The sequence below is a fragment of the Emydura macquarii genome, unplaced genomic scaffold (genome assembly GCF_026122565.2).
Source record: "Emydura macquarii macquarii isolate MOO-44397 ecotype Brisbane River unplaced genomic scaffold, CSIRO-AGI_Emac_v2 contig_1253, whole genome shotgun sequence".
NCBI lineage: Eukaryota > Metazoa > Chordata > Testudines > Chelidae > Emydura > Emydura macquarii.
Genome location: NW_027131390.1, coordinates 72,688,442 through 72,706,608, shown reverse-complemented (window position 1 = coordinate 72,706,608; position 18,167 = coordinate 72,688,442). Strand labels below are relative to the sequence as shown.

Sequence of the window (18,167 nt, the reverse complement as noted above, 5' to 3'; positions counted from 1 at the left end):
CAGCTGTCAGTCAGTCCTTGTGGTGTCAGCTGAGAGCGTGGCTGGAGCCTGCTGGATTAGAGGGTAGTTACCATAGCTGTCAGATTACTGACAACCTGACACCACATTCCCAACTTCCTTTTACTGTATTTGGTTTCCATCTAGCTCCTTGGACCTTTCTTAAGGTGGATCCATCTGTTGAAATTAAATGATACATTTTGGAAAAGTTTTGCTACTCTCTGCATTCCTCTTTCAACTGTTTTTTTAATCACTCACATTTAAATGGTTTTTGCAAATGTATCATTTTTCAGTAAAATTTATGAGGAAAAAAATAAGAGAAATTTCCTTATGACCCCAAGCTTGTGAAATTATTTCTTTACTTTTAATGATTCTGGGATGTTTGGGAATATTGTGCTTGTTGGTATCTTTGTCCAGTCTGTTTGATTTTTTCCACTTTTATTTCCCTCCGCACATTTTAAAAATAACTTTACCACCTCATTCATTCAATACTTCCTTTGTCCCTCCCATTCACACTCAAGAGGCTACAGGGTATGTGATACCATGTAGTTAGCTTACCACATGCTAATTTCAATAAATATTAGCATTTTATATAACTGTGCTTGTATTTCTTATTCTATATATTTAATTTTTCTAATTAAATAGGATTATTTAGGACCAGATATTGCCACACAGGTTGTGTCTTCACTTGGGGAGGGGCGAAAAGCTGGTTTTTACACTGAGATATCTAACTTGAATTAGTTATCTTGCTGTAAAATCCTAGCGGAGACAAGGTACCGTAATTTCTATCTCAGGGCAGATAGTCCGTGTAAACCCTATTCCACCCCTTACCCTCCACAATTTGGGATTGACTTCAATTAGATATACTGAGGTTAAAACTAACAGTGCCTTCTCTCCGCTAGGATTGTATGTCCAAATAGTTCTCTTGATGTAAAAAAACTCCATGTACTTTTTGCAGTGACGCCATAGCCTCTGAAAGCAGTCCTGCAAAGTAAGATACTATTCAGCGTAAGGGTAGCAGAAATTGGCACTTTTTGATGAAACATGTACACAGTAGATATTTTCAATGGTGCTTCATATTTTTATTTAGAGAAGTGATTGTAACTCCTTCAGAACAGTTGTTTCTTGATTACTTCATTAATAGGGTTCAAATTAATATGAAAATTATTGCATTTAAATTACTATTTTTTGTTTTCGTGGTCTCCCTAAGAATTTGACCTAATACACTCCAAAACAAACCAATGAAAAAGAAAAAAAAAAACCCATCAGGATTAGAAAAGCAAGGCTTGTTTCTGTCATATTTATTGACAGTGAATACTGTTACCACTCAATGTAAGGGTGGAAGGATCTGGCCCTTTGTGAATATATTCATTTGCATACAGTATCTAATGTGAACGTATTGGTAGAATCGAACATGCAAGGGCAAGTTTGTGATATGAGGGCTTGACTGGTTATTCATGGCTGTTTATTAAGGGTGTAAAGGGAAGACTGAGTAATCAAGATTTGTAAGGAAATGCTGTGGGGGTTGAGGCAGTTTATAGGTCACCACCATGGGATGGGATGAAACGGCAATCATCAACAGCCAGTCCATACCTGGTAACCCTGGCTTCTAGATCTGTATAGTTGTGCGTCCTATGGCCAACAACCTTCATGTTATCTTATTTGAGGCCAGCATGGAGTTTCCCACTCTGTGAGCCACTGCATTCCAATAACTGACTATTCTGCCCATGGTTGCCTGCATAGCCCCACTATTGGGACCTTGAACAGACTTCATGCACCTCGGTGAGTATCTTTGCATTCCAACTCTCCATCAAATGCTGAATAGACATATTTCAAGGGAATTTTAAATAAAATTGCCTAAGAAATGGAATATAGCAAGAAATCTTTGATATGACCAGGCTGACTTAGAACAGGAACACTGAAAGTTCAAGCAAAACCTGCCTGACTCTGTCTCAATTTTTCATTGCACATCTTCTATTGTCTTGCAAGCACAAGTAGTTTCATATTTTTGTAAAATGCAAATTTAGGCAACTAGATAACTTAAAGCTTTAGCATCATTAGGTAGGTGTCATTGGCTTCTCCATAACTGAGTGTGTGTCAAATTTAGGACTGACTTTGGATTTTTCTTTAGTTTTGTAGGAACTACATTCAAATGTACGAACTTTGCTACATTTTCCCATTTTTTTTCTGCATTTCCCCCTTTACATTTCATGCTTGTGTAGCTGTTGCCTTGCAAGGCCGACAGGTGTGATTATGGATACTTCACACTGTATCTAACATTACTATCTTCCTATCAGTAGGCAGAAGTGGCTTGCTGCCTGTAAGTAGCATTCGAGTTATTCAGAGACCTAGCTCCTCCAGAAGAACTTTCATGTAACCTAGTCACAATGCAGAACCACCTTCTGTAGCTGTTGCATCGGATGACAATCATCTTTTGGATTAGTGTGGCACTGTATACCTGTACAGTAGTGGCTACGGAGATAGAGTTAATTTGAACAGACTAGTAGGGACGCCACCTGTCCGGTTTTCACCCAGACAGTCTGGGTTTCGGCTTGCGTGACTGGTGCCATTTGAGGATCCCTGATGTCTGAAATTTTTTTTTTTTTTTTTATCTATGGCAACCCTAGGCAGAAGGAAGGAGGCAGTGCAGCAGCAGCAGCTGCTGCTGCCACCGCTTCCTGAGCCAGGCTGCTCATGCAGCTTACCACGTGCAGGTGTGGGGCCTCGGGGGAAGAGGTGGAGCAGGGGTGGGGCTTTGAGAGTCCGGTTACCAGCCATTAGAAAGGTGGCAACCCTAGATCAGATGTAAATAGTGACAAGAACGCAATACGTTTACTAAGCTACTTTTATTAAGAAAAAATTTGAGTTCAGAACTCTTATCCTTGTGTTACATCAAGAAGGTTAAATATACATATAAGAGGATTTTATTCTTTGTTACATCAATTTCCTGTTTTGTATGAGCTGTTATCTCAAAAAGATATTATGGATATTAATGTAAGACTTGGCATTCTGTTTGCTTGAACAGGATGAACAGACTAGTAGGGACGCCACCTGTCTGGTTTTCACCCAGACAGTCCGGGTTTCAGCTTGTGTGACGGAGTGCCTTTTGACAAGCCCTGATGTCTGGGTTTTTTTAATGTATGGCAACCCTTAATGGAAGGAAGGAGGCAGTGCTATTATAAGTGGCCTTATACCTTTAAATTAACACCTCTTCTTTCACCATGCCAAATCCTGAGGTCCTTACCTCAGTCATCACTTTCAGAGTTTGCCTTACTAAGGACTGAGTAAACACTTAATAAGGACTTCAGGATTTGGCTCTTTAATTATCTAATAAATGGGCTGACACACATCTAAATTAAGGCTGATACCCTCTTGAAATCACATTGTTGGGAAGATAAAAGAGGAAATAATACATAAATTAATTATAAGATATCAGACATATCTGTGTGGGTTCCTTGCTTTTGCTGATGTTCAACAGGAACCTACATTATTTAAATTTACCTTTATATATCTTAAATCCAGAGGCTCACATAGTGTAGTCTTTTAAAATTATACTATAATATTTGAATATGAAATGAGGGTTATAAAACATGCATCTTTAATCCAAGTCAGCAGAACAACTCTCTGAAATTTCACACTTAGGCCCATTATCAGAAATTAATGAATAGATTTTCCCCAGTAGATACAAAAGAACAATCTACAGTAGCAGGTGAATCCCTGTTTAAACAGATGGGCTGAAATGATGAGATATCAAGCTAACTAATTTGGGGACCTCTTAAATAACCTTCATGACAATGGGTGTGTTGTCATCTTTTCATGTGATTTTCAGGTATACTAACAGAACACAATTCCACAGTGCTAGTCAACCAGGTATGTGTGACACCTGATATCATTCATGAAATTAATGCTGTCTAAGGAAGAGTTCTGCATATGAGAGCAACAGCTTACTCTTTAAGATACAATAAGTAGTATTGTATCTCTCCTTCTGTACATGATCTTCAAAATTAACTTGCTTAGAGCACCCCATATATTTGCTAAGACACTTGCCATAAATGTTTGGACACCTTTTTTAATTTGTGTGTGAGTGTGTGTGTGAGAGAGAGAGAGAGAGAGAGAGAGAATGTCAGTGCTGGTGAAGAGTACCATATTGACAGCCATCCACCGACTGAAGTCATCATTCACTGGCCTACAGAGAGACAGTGTAAGCCTCGCCACACTGTTCCACCAATGTGCGTCAGCTTAACTACAAGGGTCTACCTATATGGCTGACAGGATAATTAGCACTGGGAACAATTCATTTTAGAAAGTCCCCTGAATAGTCATCTGTGGGTAACAACGCTCAGTTATCTGGGCAACCTAGAAGGGAAAGGCTAAATATCTCATTTTTTCCATCAGTCCCCTGACCCATCAGGTATCACATTTTACAACATAGGCTTGGAATGAATAAGGGATAGACCTGAGGTATCATCATGTTTGAAGCCATTGCTACTATACTTATGGCTGCCCAATTAGACCCCGATTCAGCAATGCTCTTAAAATAGTGCCTAACTTTAAGCACTTGAATAGAGTCATTAGTTTAAATGGGACTACTCACTTGAGAGTAAAATTAAGCATGCCTAGTGCTTGAAGGTTCAGGGTTTATGTTCCAATGTTACAAAAAAGGGTTTTGTGGAAAAGCAGGTTCTATACATAAACTATCAATTTTAAACTTCAATATCTCAGTTTATAACCCTCAATACAATAACTGGGATATATTTCTTTCTCCTCAAAATACCAACAACAAATATAAGTTAATGACTTCCAAAATGGTTTGTTTGGTATTTTTAATAAAGGCATAGGAGTTACAAAAGTGCAAAAAGTGCTTTAAACCTTTTAATTTGTTTTGTTTACTTCTATAGTTTAAAAAACAGTCAAACCATTTGTTTTTAATTAGTTAAAAAAACTGCCCAAGGCAGAAACCTAGAAAACCAATCTTCAGTCTGGAGTGAATTTTTACAGCTGCCTTTTAAACCTCTCAAAATGGGGTTTATAATGGAAGTGCTGACACAACCTTATCTGCAGTATATCTGTGTGAACTGTACCGCTGTAATAAGCAGTTATTATGTATGTGTAAAAATAATGAGAGCCAGTGTCTGAAGAGAGTTAATGTAAAATGCTAAGCAATTATAGTTGGTTACACTGTATAGGTTAATATTCTTTCATATAGCTACACTTTTTTCCCCTTTTGTCCTCCAGAACTCCTAATGAAAATTTTGAGACCTGACGGTAATGATAAGCAGCCATTCACACGTCCTTTGTGTCAAGGCTGGAGCATTAATTCTTTCCTTCATATAACATTTTGCATAGCCTAAAGCATCTATTAAAATCCTTTGTAAAATTCATGAAACAAAAGTGGTGGGTTGAGTCTAGTGGGAAAGAAAGTAAGCTGCTTATTAGTAAAAAGTCAAAAACACAGGGCCAATTACAGATCTGAACAAGAAGGGCTAAGGAACAGCATGGGGAGTAATTCCTTCTTCAGCCCAATGGGCTCAAGTGAGAGGCAACTTAGATAAAAATATTGAAAATATTCTAAGCAGTAATTAAACTAAAATGTTTGGAGTTAGAAACAGCTCTATAACAACTGAAGGAAATGCTCAAGTAAAACAATTGCCTGGTCTCACACAGATGCTAAATTGGAAGGATTTAAGACTGCTCCCTAAAGGAACGACTAAGGGGTAGTCAAGAGGAGCTGTGAGCTCAGGAGATATGTAAAGAATCTGTTTGGTATTTCAAATGCTATAAATTAGATAAAAAATGAGCTTTTCTACTGAACAAGCAACATAAAACTGAATAAACCACAATAAGATTGCCCTTTTTCTGTTATAAACCTGACATTAAGCCTGTCATGTTCAATGACAGCCTAACAGACCTCATTCTTTACCCTTTGGAATTTGAAAGATTGGCAGATGTCATGATTTCCCTAACATAAAAGGCCGTGCAGATAATGTTCACAACACATACTTTTAGTTTCATAACTTCACTCCGCTACTTTCAGAATCATTGGGTGAGATTTGCAAATAGGGTTTGAGATTTTTCTCTGGTCAATAATTGTTTCTGACCCCGAGGAAAATGTTTTATTGACAAAGGAAAAAGGTGACAGAGGCAACAATTTTTATGATTTGCTTTACTAGTTGAAACATGCCCTCCATTCATAATAATGAGCTGCTTTGCACAAAACAGCTCATTATTATGAACAGAGGATAGAATACTGTTAAGTTATTTGGAAAGCTGAGTCAAAGCAAAACTAGTCCTGGTTTGCTCTCAGCTGGAAGCAGTGTTACCTTTAAAATTTCCCTGTCTCCTCAAAATCTCCTGGAAAAAACACACACGCATACAAAATTTGGATTGTGGTAAGAAACTCAAAACTTCATTTCCTAACACTTGGTTGGGTAAACTTGTATGTTGTGATTAGTTTACTTTTTGATTTATGAATTATTCCAACATGTTCTATAAGATGATGTCATTCTGCAACTTCTTAGGGGGTCAGATATATTCCTTTGAACCTGAAAAAGAATTTAACACCTATTTAAAAGGGAAATCCTGCCCCCTTCTTTTGCTAAGAGGGATCAAAATGCAATGGAACTGCTGTAGTTACTCCGTATGCTGGGACGTGGGCAGGAAGTGGAGCAGCTGCACAGAGGACTCTGTAATCTGCCACATTTTATGGAAGTAAATTCTATATTAATTTTCCCTACAGGTATGTGCATGAATGTGTATATATGGGGTGTGGGAGGGGGGTGCACACGTGCACATGCACCCACAGCTAGTAAAGTAGTTCTGCACCTTTCACAGATCTAGAAGGCATAATCCCTACACATGAAGGGTTTCATGGATCACTGCCATTACCATAGGCCATGACAATAGGCCATAGACTATAGCAGCCATGGAGTGGCTGTGTGGATGGACAGTGCCCTAACCTGATTTAGAGCAAGATTCCTTTGGTCCAGCCTCCCACATTGTCCTTCAGTCAAAAACCTTTTATTTGACTTTTGTAGAAGGGAATATGAATTTCACCCTAAATCAGCATCTGGTCGCAAATTCAGGTCAACTCTCTATTTAGCAGATGCACTTGTTATCATAGATTAAACCTCTCCTTGCAACTGGAAGGCATATATGAATATGTCCCAAAAAGTTCTGAAAATTTTTACTCATGAAGGGCTTTCAACTTTTAAAGCGGAAATTGTAGCTGCCTTCTTTTCTGTTCATAGGTGAGCAATAAATTGGCTTTTGTCTCTGCAAACTGAATATCTAGGCTGTTACCTGCCTCATGCACCCAAATATCAGCTCATGTGCAAGTATTTCACAAGAGCATAAATCAGAGGTCAACTGAAAATTTGGCAATTAAGCTTTAATGTGCATATTTATGGTGTTTGTGAAATATTTCCAGCTTTGTTATAGCCCATACTTTATATATAAAAATACCACATTTTAAAGATTTATGGTATTAATATGTTAATCTAATTTTCTACCTCTAGAGAACATTATCAGAAATCCTCCATCCAGTATCTAGAATTGCTGACAAGATTTTTCATGACCTTAAATTTCAAAAACAAGTTAGACATTTAACTATCAATTTACATGGGCATGAATAATGCACATATGAGATTACAAGCAAGTTTTGAAAATATGGCTCTAAATGCTAAGATTCATGTACTGGCGGGAGAAACCAACTATTGAAGGCACAACTTTTTTAGAACACACGTTTCTCATCATAAAGTGCAGTGTTAAGGAGACTTTTTTTTTAAAACAAAAATCAAAGACCTTACTTAGAAAAAGAGAAAAATTTTCTACTTGAAAGTTTGATCACAAATATCCCAAAAAGAGTAACTTTTTAATTCTCTTTCCAAAATATTGTACAGGGATTCTGATTTCTTAAAATGTGTGAATTATAGCACTGAGTTCTCTGAAACTGGTTCTGATCCCAACTCATGAAAGAACTGCTAAAATCTTGTAATTGATTAAAGAATTTTCAGCATGTGCTCCCTAGTTAATAGCCAGGATAGAGCAAAATACTCTACTATCCTTTTTCATCCTTACAAATTTTGTTAGGGAAGGGCTTGGGTCTCAAACACCCATTATTACGGGATTTTTAAAAAAAGGGAATCTGTGTCCCAAATGATATAGCCACTACATTTAAAAATGTATTTCTATATATATTTGTATGGTAACCAAATAAAAAAATTATTATTAAACAATCATAAGATACAGCATGGATGATATTTACCTTAATAAACTGATGAAGTCAGTCATGCTGATATGGGTTTTGGTTTCAATTAATCATTTACATGTGCTGAAAGTACTCGTGTTAATTGAAATAGTGTCCAGGACTTAAATGTGCTAGACATTAATATTACAGAGAAAAAATTCTGTTTGAAATTCTTCCAAATATAGCATCAAGTCTTGTGTTTTGTGTTTGTACAGTGAAATTTCTTTAGTCAGATTTTAAAATAAAATGTACATATAACTGAACAGATAAAAATTCTCAAAACTGTATTTCCCTGTAGTTTCACGAACACGTTAACCTACTTACAGCAATTAGTGCTTCATTAGTAAGGCTAACTAACTGTTGCTGTGCCCTGTAATGATTTGCCATGTTTTCTATATACAAGTACATAATCAATGTTTTCCAATTACTGCTATGGTGCAACCACTATTTCAAATAAACTAGATAATAATACAAACCCATTACTGAATCTGAAGTAGCAGAGGCATTTAATTGCAAGGCAGTTCTTCTCAGCTTTTAAAATTTTTCACACTAATGAAGTGTCATACAAAAAAGTTGTATTGATTTTTCCACCACATGGCTTCAACCACAAATATGTAATTATCCCTTTTATATCTAGCAGGGGGATTAAAATAATCTATAGTATATAGCCTTTACTTATCCCTGATGGGTTTAGTAGTACTTTTTACCCTTTTCAAAATATGCAGCTTTTTGATGAATGAACTTTCAGTAAAATGTTGCTTTATCTGCTTCATATCTTTACTTTTTTAAAGTCATCTTGTGTGCAAGCATTGGAATTTTAAGTCCTAGATTCCAAAGAATCTGAAGAATACAGGACTTGATTCTTCACCATTGGAATCAATAAGAGCTTTGCTATTGCAGGATCAGGGCCATATAGTCTCAAATCGTGTGAGCTGTAATCACTTAAGTAGTCCTAATGAAGTTGCTCTAGTGAGTAAAGTGAACAGAATTTGACCCATACTGTAGTTTAGAGGTAGCATTTCAAGTATTTTCTACAGGGGAAGAATCAAGGTGGAAATTATAGGGCAACACGCAGAATAAAATGTTTCCGCTTAAGGGAGATTTGTATTAATTTCTAAAGTTTTGTTAAGCATGGAAATCTTTGTCAGACTCTGCATAAACAGTGCTCTGTCTTCAGTTTAACAGGAACAAATTAATGCCCAAGTCTTCAACATGAATGTTAGAAATATGTCTAGCCATCTAATTTCTTATCTCATCAAAGCTTGAGTAAAAAAAAGTATGTTACTTAAGAAAAGCGAAGAAATTCCTGATGTAAAATAGATACTCCAGAGACTGCTCTCTTGCATGGGAATAAACTGCATTTTAAAAAGTAGTCTGTCTTTCTGTATATTTATACATATGAATTGTGTCCCTAAAAATGCCTTTGCTAATATTTCTTCCAGTTTTACTTTAATATTGGTTCTACTATAGCCAGTGTAAAAATATCTTCAACATTGAAAAAACAAACACCCACTTGCCCCAAAAACAAAACTTATGGTTAAATGTAAAGGCCTTGTTCTCAACATGTGTGTCAAAAACTGTATTTTCCAGTAAATTCATGTAACGTTAACCTACTTACATCTGTTAGATTTTCTAGATATGGAGATTTGCTGAGATTTACTAGCTTTCTATATTTTGTGGAGAATTTTAAGGAGAATTTAATGTGCAAATTAAGGAACTATAGGTTTTTGACCAAATGCACATGAAAAGTAAGTGGATATTTCAAAACCTTATGAGTATATGTTAGAATTTTGCGGGAAATTATAGAACCACAGTACAACCACTGAACAAAGTATTTTTATGGTAGTGGGAACATTTGTTCTATGTTTCAGTTTAAATAGGAGATTATTTTTGGCATTCACCTAAATAAAATGAGGAAATGAATTATAATAAGGAGCTAATATTAATTCTAAAATATAAAATATCCATATTCACCTGCATTTTTAAAGGCTGTAAAGAAAAGTTACAACTTGCAAAAACACTTGATATATTAATGAATATTTTAGTGTCTAATTTTCAAGTGGAATGAAACAGAAAAATATAATAGAAGCAGAAAAATAAATGAAAAATATATGTTTAATATACAGATGACTATAGAGCTATAGTCTCTTCCCAAATTGTGTACGTAACTCCCAGTAGCATCTATATGGGTTACAATAATATTTCAGTGGGAGAGTGGACTAGAAAATTCCCCAGATTGGCAACATTTTATACCTAGGGTATGATTTTTAATTATACCGAACAATATTTTTGTCCAAGCAGTTCTAAAGGAAACTGGTCCATGTGATTTGTGATATTACATACCTCTCTGTACTGTATTTTCTACTTTTGTAGATAAAGCAGTTATGACTTCCTGTTCTTCATTAGCTTTGAGAATACAGAGAGGAAGGTTTCTTTGGTCACCACGTGTTAATTAAGCAGGAGTTCACAATAAAACAATTCAGCATTATGTCTCAGTTAACTTTTGTATTCTCCAGGATACCATAGGAAACTAAAATTAATAATTGTACGTGTGTTTTTTCTAATGGTCTTAAGTCATTTTGCAAAGGAAAAAGCAAAAACTGTGGGGGAAAAAAATTAAGCTGCACCAAAATAGATCAAGAAAAAACATCCATCTGTTTTGTGGAAGTGTGTGTTTCCAGGATAATAAAAGGCCATTGCCTTGACCGATGACATGAAGCCATCAGAGTCATATTTATTGATGAAACTTTCAGCTCCCAATCTGCTGCACTGAATGAGCATCATACAGCTGTCAGCAAAGGCAGAGCACAAAAACAATGATAGCTTGTGACATTTTCCTTTTAATTTATGAAAACAAAATATCTTGACGTTTGTAGGACACCCGAGTAATATTTCTAAAACAGTCTCTTAAAAATCAGTTATCTACATCGTAGATTTAAAATAGTAGATAGCTTTATTAGCATATGATTCTAGTAATGCTAATGTTTTAAAAAAATAAACAAAAGCTCTAAGAACGTGTGTGGCATTATTTCATTGTTTATAAGTATGTCAGAAAAATGCAAAATTTATCCTTTAATCTGCTAAGACCCAAACAAAATGTGGGAGAAAGACCCAAAATGAGGATCACATAAAAATTATTATTGCAAGAAATTAAAAATGCAGTGAGATTCCTTTCTTAATGTAAATGACTCTTCATAAATAAATGACTCCATTTCATGACTCCTTATTTCTGATACAAGTAATTTTCAACAATCAAAATGAGGTGACACCAAATGTGTTGGACTAAAATAAGTGACATCCTTTAATATGAGGGACAACTGAGAGGAATGAGGAAAATAATTATTTCACAGAGTGTTTTATTTCAATATCAACAAATGCTGTTTTCGGTATTCATACATACTCGGGCCAAGCAAAATTAGTGAAATTTTTTTAAAGGAATTTCACACAATTTTTAATTAATTTCATGTTGTTCACTCAGATTCTCAATTTGGATTACATGAAAATTCAAGGGCCCCAAAATTTTTCCACAGATCAGTTCACAAAAGCCAAGTTTGTGACTTTGAAATTTCACATATTCAGTGAGTGGAAGGACTTGGCTGATGCCAACATCATCTTCAGTTGTGAGACTTATGGCATCACACAACCTGAGCGTGTCACACAGAATTCTTATTTGTGTTCTGTTTGGTGGGGATGAGTGTAGGCTGCTGTCTTTCTGGCCTTGAGTGAATCTATGCAGGTAGGAGCTCTGCATGGCAGCACGTTGCCTATAGTGCTTGTTTAACCTGCAAAGGGTAAAATTCCATCATGACATTGTCTCCTGCTTCTTCTTAAAACAGGGAAAGTGATTCTTCAGCTGAATTTCTCAGAGAATATCATGCAGCAGCGCAGCATAAAACTAGCTAATGTATGCACAGAATAACTTTCATGCTGCACTAAGAACGTGTCTCCTTCACTTCACCAATGGAGGAAGACCCTCCCTAGTAGATTGAGGTAATGTTAAAAACCAGAATGTGTGGGGGAAATGGCCTTCACCTACTCTCTCCATCCTGTTTTGCCCACTGGCTTGTGCCATGAAGGAAGAGAGTGTATTTTTTAATGACAGAATGTAATGTATTCAATATATTGCTGAGTCACTTCTCAGATCTACCCATGAACAGTGTACTGCAGACACACTATGTTGCTCTTGTATCTTGGGCAGAATTGCTGTGTGTTACTGGACAAGTAATCAAGGTTTTGGTCACTGGTCCACATCTGTGGTCAGGTGAAACGTCCCGTCATTGCAGATCTAAAGGGCATGCTGAACTGCAACCTTCACTGCCTGGCAAAGTGTTAGCACAGTTTTTGAGGGGAAATGGCTTTGTTATTAGGATAATACTCATTCTCCTCCTATTATAATTGCAATTACTCTTCTTTAGCATCATTAAGCAGCAACATCTTCCTCAGAAGGTAAACCTGGCCAAGAATCTTCTTTAGAAGAACCCTCCTATTCTCCAGATAAACCCTCTGTTTCCTATACCTGTGGATAGCCAAGAGCGTTTGCCTCATTCTCTGCACTAAAAATGCTCCTCTACTCAGTCCCTGCTTTTCACAGGGAAACTCTGTAAATTATATTATTTCAGAACAGCAACGCATTGTGGTGTGCATGTCCAGAAATGCCAGACTGTGAGGACTTGATCATGCTGCAGATGCCCATGTTAGGATTGTCCCCTAGAATATGCATGATGCTTAAAAAATGTCTTTGGGGAGCTACTTCCATTTCTGTTACACTTACTTCACATATTCACTGTGTGCACCTATAACCAGTACAGGCAGTTATGAGTGGCACATTGCTTAATATTTACATAGCAGGGGAACACTTACTCCCTAATAGCCTATGCACACAGGCCGTTAGAGACTTTACTACCACAGCTAGGACTGCTAATCTTATATTATTAGTGACTGGCAGTGAAGGTGTTGAATAATGATAGAAAATGGAGACCAGTATATTGAGTAAGTGCATTGGGCAAATATATGAAATATTGTGTTGAAATGAGTATGGATCATGGTTCAGACAGCAGTTCCTTGTTACCCCAGACCTGGCAGATTGAACACACAGGTGCATAAGGAGAGGTAACTGTGCCAACTGAAAATGGGAGAGTACACACCCATATGACTACTAACTTGTTGGTGACTGTTATCTGGCACTGACTTAGTTAATACAAGATACACAAGATGATGTGCATGTAGCCTTCAGAAATCATGCCAGTCATGAGCACATAATTCACGACTGTAATGAATGGATGGTGATAATTTTACATAAGAGAAAGACCAATTGATTCAACCCATGCAGTTGGCAGATACAAAAAATGTTTTGCATGTAGGATGTGGGGGAAGGAGGGACACAGCAGCTTTCCAAATTCTCCAGGTCAGAGACTTATCATTATCGGCATCTAATAAATCAGACATAGATCTAGCTAAAACCTTCATATAACTAGCATTCCACATGCATATTCACAAAATTATTTGATGTCATAATGACAAGAAAAATGGAATGTAAGTTCTTCTAGTTTAGCCCATACATCTTTTTCCATCATTCAGAAAGGAATGCTGGGATTTTTAGATCTGGGGTCCACATACATAGCCACATGTCATGCTGTTTCTTTTGCAAAAGAGGACAGGAAAAGATTTTGAAAGTCCTAAAATTCCCTAAGCCTTCTTACGTCAGTACTTGAATTACAGACTTAAATACCCTGTCAAAAGCATTTGTCTCAGATGCCATTTTGTTTATGGAATTTTCAGATGTTTTCTTTGTTGAATACCACAAAGCCAATACAGCTATCTTGACTCATGGAAAACCCATGCAGGAAAATCAGTGGACAGAGTTCTTTGATGCACATACCCAGCTCCCACTCGCTTCAATGAGAGCCACATGCAGGGATCAGAGGACAGAATATCAATGTGGGGAGAGGAAAGGGTGCAAATAAATCACACATCATCTTCCCATTTCTCTTTTATGGTTAACAATGTTTGCAGGCTTCACATCTAGGTGACTTGCTTGCATCTGACCAAATGGGAATCACTCCAGAGATTTTCCCTAGGTTACCTACAGAGGCTGCTGCAGAGCAATGCAAGTTGCTGCCCACAAGTGCTGAGAATACTGTCTCTGCAGCACCTCCATTCCCCTCTGGGAGCTAAGGCTGAATCTGAGAATGGAACATAAGATTGCCATGCACTCAATACAGAGGCCCAGATACTCAGGTGGTGTAAACTGGTGTAGTTCCAATGGAGAGAAAAGGATTTACACTATCTGAGGACCTAGCCCACAGCCTCTAGAACATCTTGAGTTTAACATTGTTCCAGTACTTACAGGAAAGGGTACCAGAGTCATTACAAGGATGATTAAAGTTCCAGTGGGTCAAAAATAATGAATCAAACAATGTTTATAATATACTGAGGCCAGAATCCAGCATTGCTTTTTAAACCACTTTTTAAACACTGTGGAGTTCTGAATAAAATGTATTTTTTCTGTCTGTTCAGAGTCCTCTTTGGATTTGTGCCTTTTTTGGGGGGAGAGGTTTTAAAAATTGTTTCTCCTTAATATTTTGTAATTGTCTCTGAGAGAGTGAGGCCTAAATTTTTAAAATGAATTGCTGCATAAAGGTAGGCCCCGCCCACTTAGGAACCTCTTAGTATCGCAGACGAGTGTGATTGGAGGCTTGTAAGTGCTATAAGTTGGAACCTACATCCAAAACCAATGATTGTCATCGCTTAGAATTATGTTATTTTCAAAAGCACTGAATTTTTCATCAAGCCAATACACAACTCACAATGATACTCGAGTCTTAATGACACAGCACTCCTGAAGATACAAGTCATTACTGCTGGTAACCTACAGATCCACAAGCTTGCCAGTGTTTAACATAATTTGGCCTAATGAGGACATTTGATAAGGTTAATGGACTATATTTAATTAAAACACCCTCATCAATCCCTCTCACCTCCAAAAGTAATAAAATGTGTAATAATGTGGAATCTCTTATTACAAAGTCTCAGCCACTGACACACAACTATCATAGTTTAAAGTACATTTTGAAAGAGATGCCTAAGCCTATGCTAATATTGCACCCACACAAATGAAATGTACTCTAAGTTACCTTCAGAGTTATAAACTCATTCCCTTTACAACAACAGGGTCAAATGTTGAAATTCTCCTTCAGTTTCATTCAGTCACCACTCTGGCACAAATCTCAACTGGATCATGTCCTGAAAAGTGCTGAGCAGAGGTAGGCAAAATTTTTAAACCAAAACTTTTTTTAGACACAAAATGCAGATTTGGGTCCACTGAAACAATGAGCAAATTCACCTGATTATTTCAGTCAACCCTCCTGTTCCTCCTCGCCCCTCCCAAAAAAATATTCCCCCAAAATTGAAACATTTTGATTTTTTAATTCAAAAGGACAGTTTTATTTTTTTTAAAAAAAGAAAAAAAAACCTTAGACAAAGCTCAAAATCAAAAAGAAGTTTTTCGTTCAGCGTTGAAAAACTGAAAAAGTCAGTTATTTGCACAGTCCTAATTCTGTGCACTTCTTCCGCCTATTGCTTTTGCAGGTGCAAGTGCTCACCATCTTCAAGGTTTCAGCCAATAGGAGTTTTGCCTAAGTAACAATGGAGGAAGAACTCCTGGCCTTCAGACCTATTGATGACAGTAGTGTTTCAACACCTGTAATCCGTAGCTGTTGCACTTGTGGGTATGCATGGATTGGCTAAATAATTTATGCCAGGCTTTTTTCCCTTCCACTCTCATGACTTCAGTTTTGATATCACATCATGATTCAAAGCTTGGTGCACCATAAATTTTCTCCAAATGTGTAGTAATTCCTTGGTGCAGTCCAAAGTTATGATTCATTTATACTGGAGTGACAGCATAATACCTAGGTGTCAAAATCCATTAAAACTGTTCAATGTCTTCTGTTTATTTTTAGAACCAATTGAGACTTAACTGATGGTGAAAAATATACAGTCAAGTGTGTTTACTTCACCTTTACAAAGAATCCGTTATAGTCCCAATTAATTTGTTATTCCTGTCACAACAGGTACTGGATACTTCAAAACTGTCATTACCGTTTCTGCCTTTTTTCTTTTCTTTCTTTTTCTTTTTAAATAAGAGGGCTTCTGTTTATTTTTAACCCATTAGTAGGTACCATCGTATTGTTTTGTAAAATAAGGGGCTGCAAATCATTTTCCATTTTAATTAAAATAAATGTGATGAATAAATATATCTCCTAACCAACTGAAATCGACCATGCTTGAATTTCTCTCTTCCTGTCATAATGAGGTGTTCTTTTTAGCGCTGAGTTTAATGACTATCCACAGGAGTATACCATCTTGTTCATTGATATGATTGGCCAGATGGAAGACATTTAAATTAAAAATGTACTATCAGAGGCAGTCATAAGAACGGAGGTAGTTTTTAGTATAAATCCAGAACTGGCTTTTCCATGTTAATAATTAACAATACATTTCCTTGTAGAAAAGTCTGGCTAGGTTTTGGGAGAAAAATAGATTATAAATCTCAAGGCCAAACATTATTGTCTAATCAGCAAAAATAAAACTGGTTCTGCAGGTCAACCATAAAGGAAACTGCTAAAATGAACAAATGTGTGTATATGAGAGCGGCAGCATGGAACATTAATATGAAGTTTCTGTACCCTAATCCACAATAAAACCATAACATGATCGGAAGGAACTTAGAAAATAGAAACAAAAATGATTTACGGGGCTGGAAGCTTAGACTTCTAAAGAAAGATGCGGTTCTTGTGTTGGCACAATGGCTGGAGTTACATTCTTAGTGCACCCCTGATCACCAGGAAGTAAATTGCCTGGCCTGTTATGTTCCTCTAGTGTCCTTGCACACACACAAAATAGCTGAGTACAAGACAAGATTGAAGCCCAATGAGAAAGAGGTAAAGAAAATGCATGGAATAGTTCAAGGGCTATAATTAAAGGGTACTGGGATGAAAATGAGCAAATACCAGGCAACTTTTCATAGGTCTATTTAAAGCTGTACTGGACAAAGCACTGGGGAATGCACTCTGGGTAATAACTTTATAGTGTGAGGAGAATGGTCTAATTTCTCTCTCTCTTCTCTAGTCTGTAGGGATGTAATTGGATCCAGGACTTGGCGCTGCTTACAAGCATCATTGATGGCCTCTCCCACTGCCCCAGCAGTATGGAGTTTTATTCATTTTTGGAACAAGTAAGCTCATTTGACATGAAATGAGGCATTATGATTTTGTATCCATTATAAGATTTTAATTCCAAATTTACAGCCATAACTATGTAACATTAAGCATATAGAGTTTGGCAGAATCATAGGAATTAGTGGTGGAAAAGTCTTATCAGACTAGGTCACCATGCCCATCCAACAGTCGATATACCATATTTTCTACAGTATAATTTTCCATTAATTTGGCTGGTCTAGTTTTAAATGTCTCAAGTGATAGGCCTTCCACTATTTCCCTTGTGCAATTGTCCTCTAGTCTAATAGACTTCAATGTTAGGTAAATTTTGTTGGTATTTCATTTAATCTCTTTACTCCTAATTACTTCTCCTTGAGCCATCCGAAACATTTCCTCTGTTTCTGCCTCCTTAGTATGTTCATCCTTCCAGTTCTTTTCAGAAGGTCAGCACATCCTCCCTCACCAGAGCAACTGTCCTGTGTCTGCTTCTCTTGTCTTATTTAGATTGTTTGCTCTTTAGGGCATGGAAAGTATCCTTATCTAGGCGTGTAAAATACTGAATAAACTTATGGTGCCATACAGAACTCCCTGTTCACCATATTCTTTTATGTCTGCTCCCACAGTGAACAGTGCTTCCTCTGGTACTGGAAGCAAAGAATTCGATGTTAGCACTGAAGAAGAAAAAGTTGTTAATTACTTCCTTCTAC

The 18,167-nt window shown here is 36.8% G+C and overlaps 1 long non-coding RNA gene across 1 annotated transcript in view; it reads right to left on the bottom strand.

The window, feature by feature from the left end:
• The window catches only part of LOC137154160 (uncharacterized), a 194,685-nt gene that overhangs the window by 77,394 nt on the left and 99,124 nt on the right, over positions 1–18,167 (bottom strand). The window lies entirely within an intron of this gene.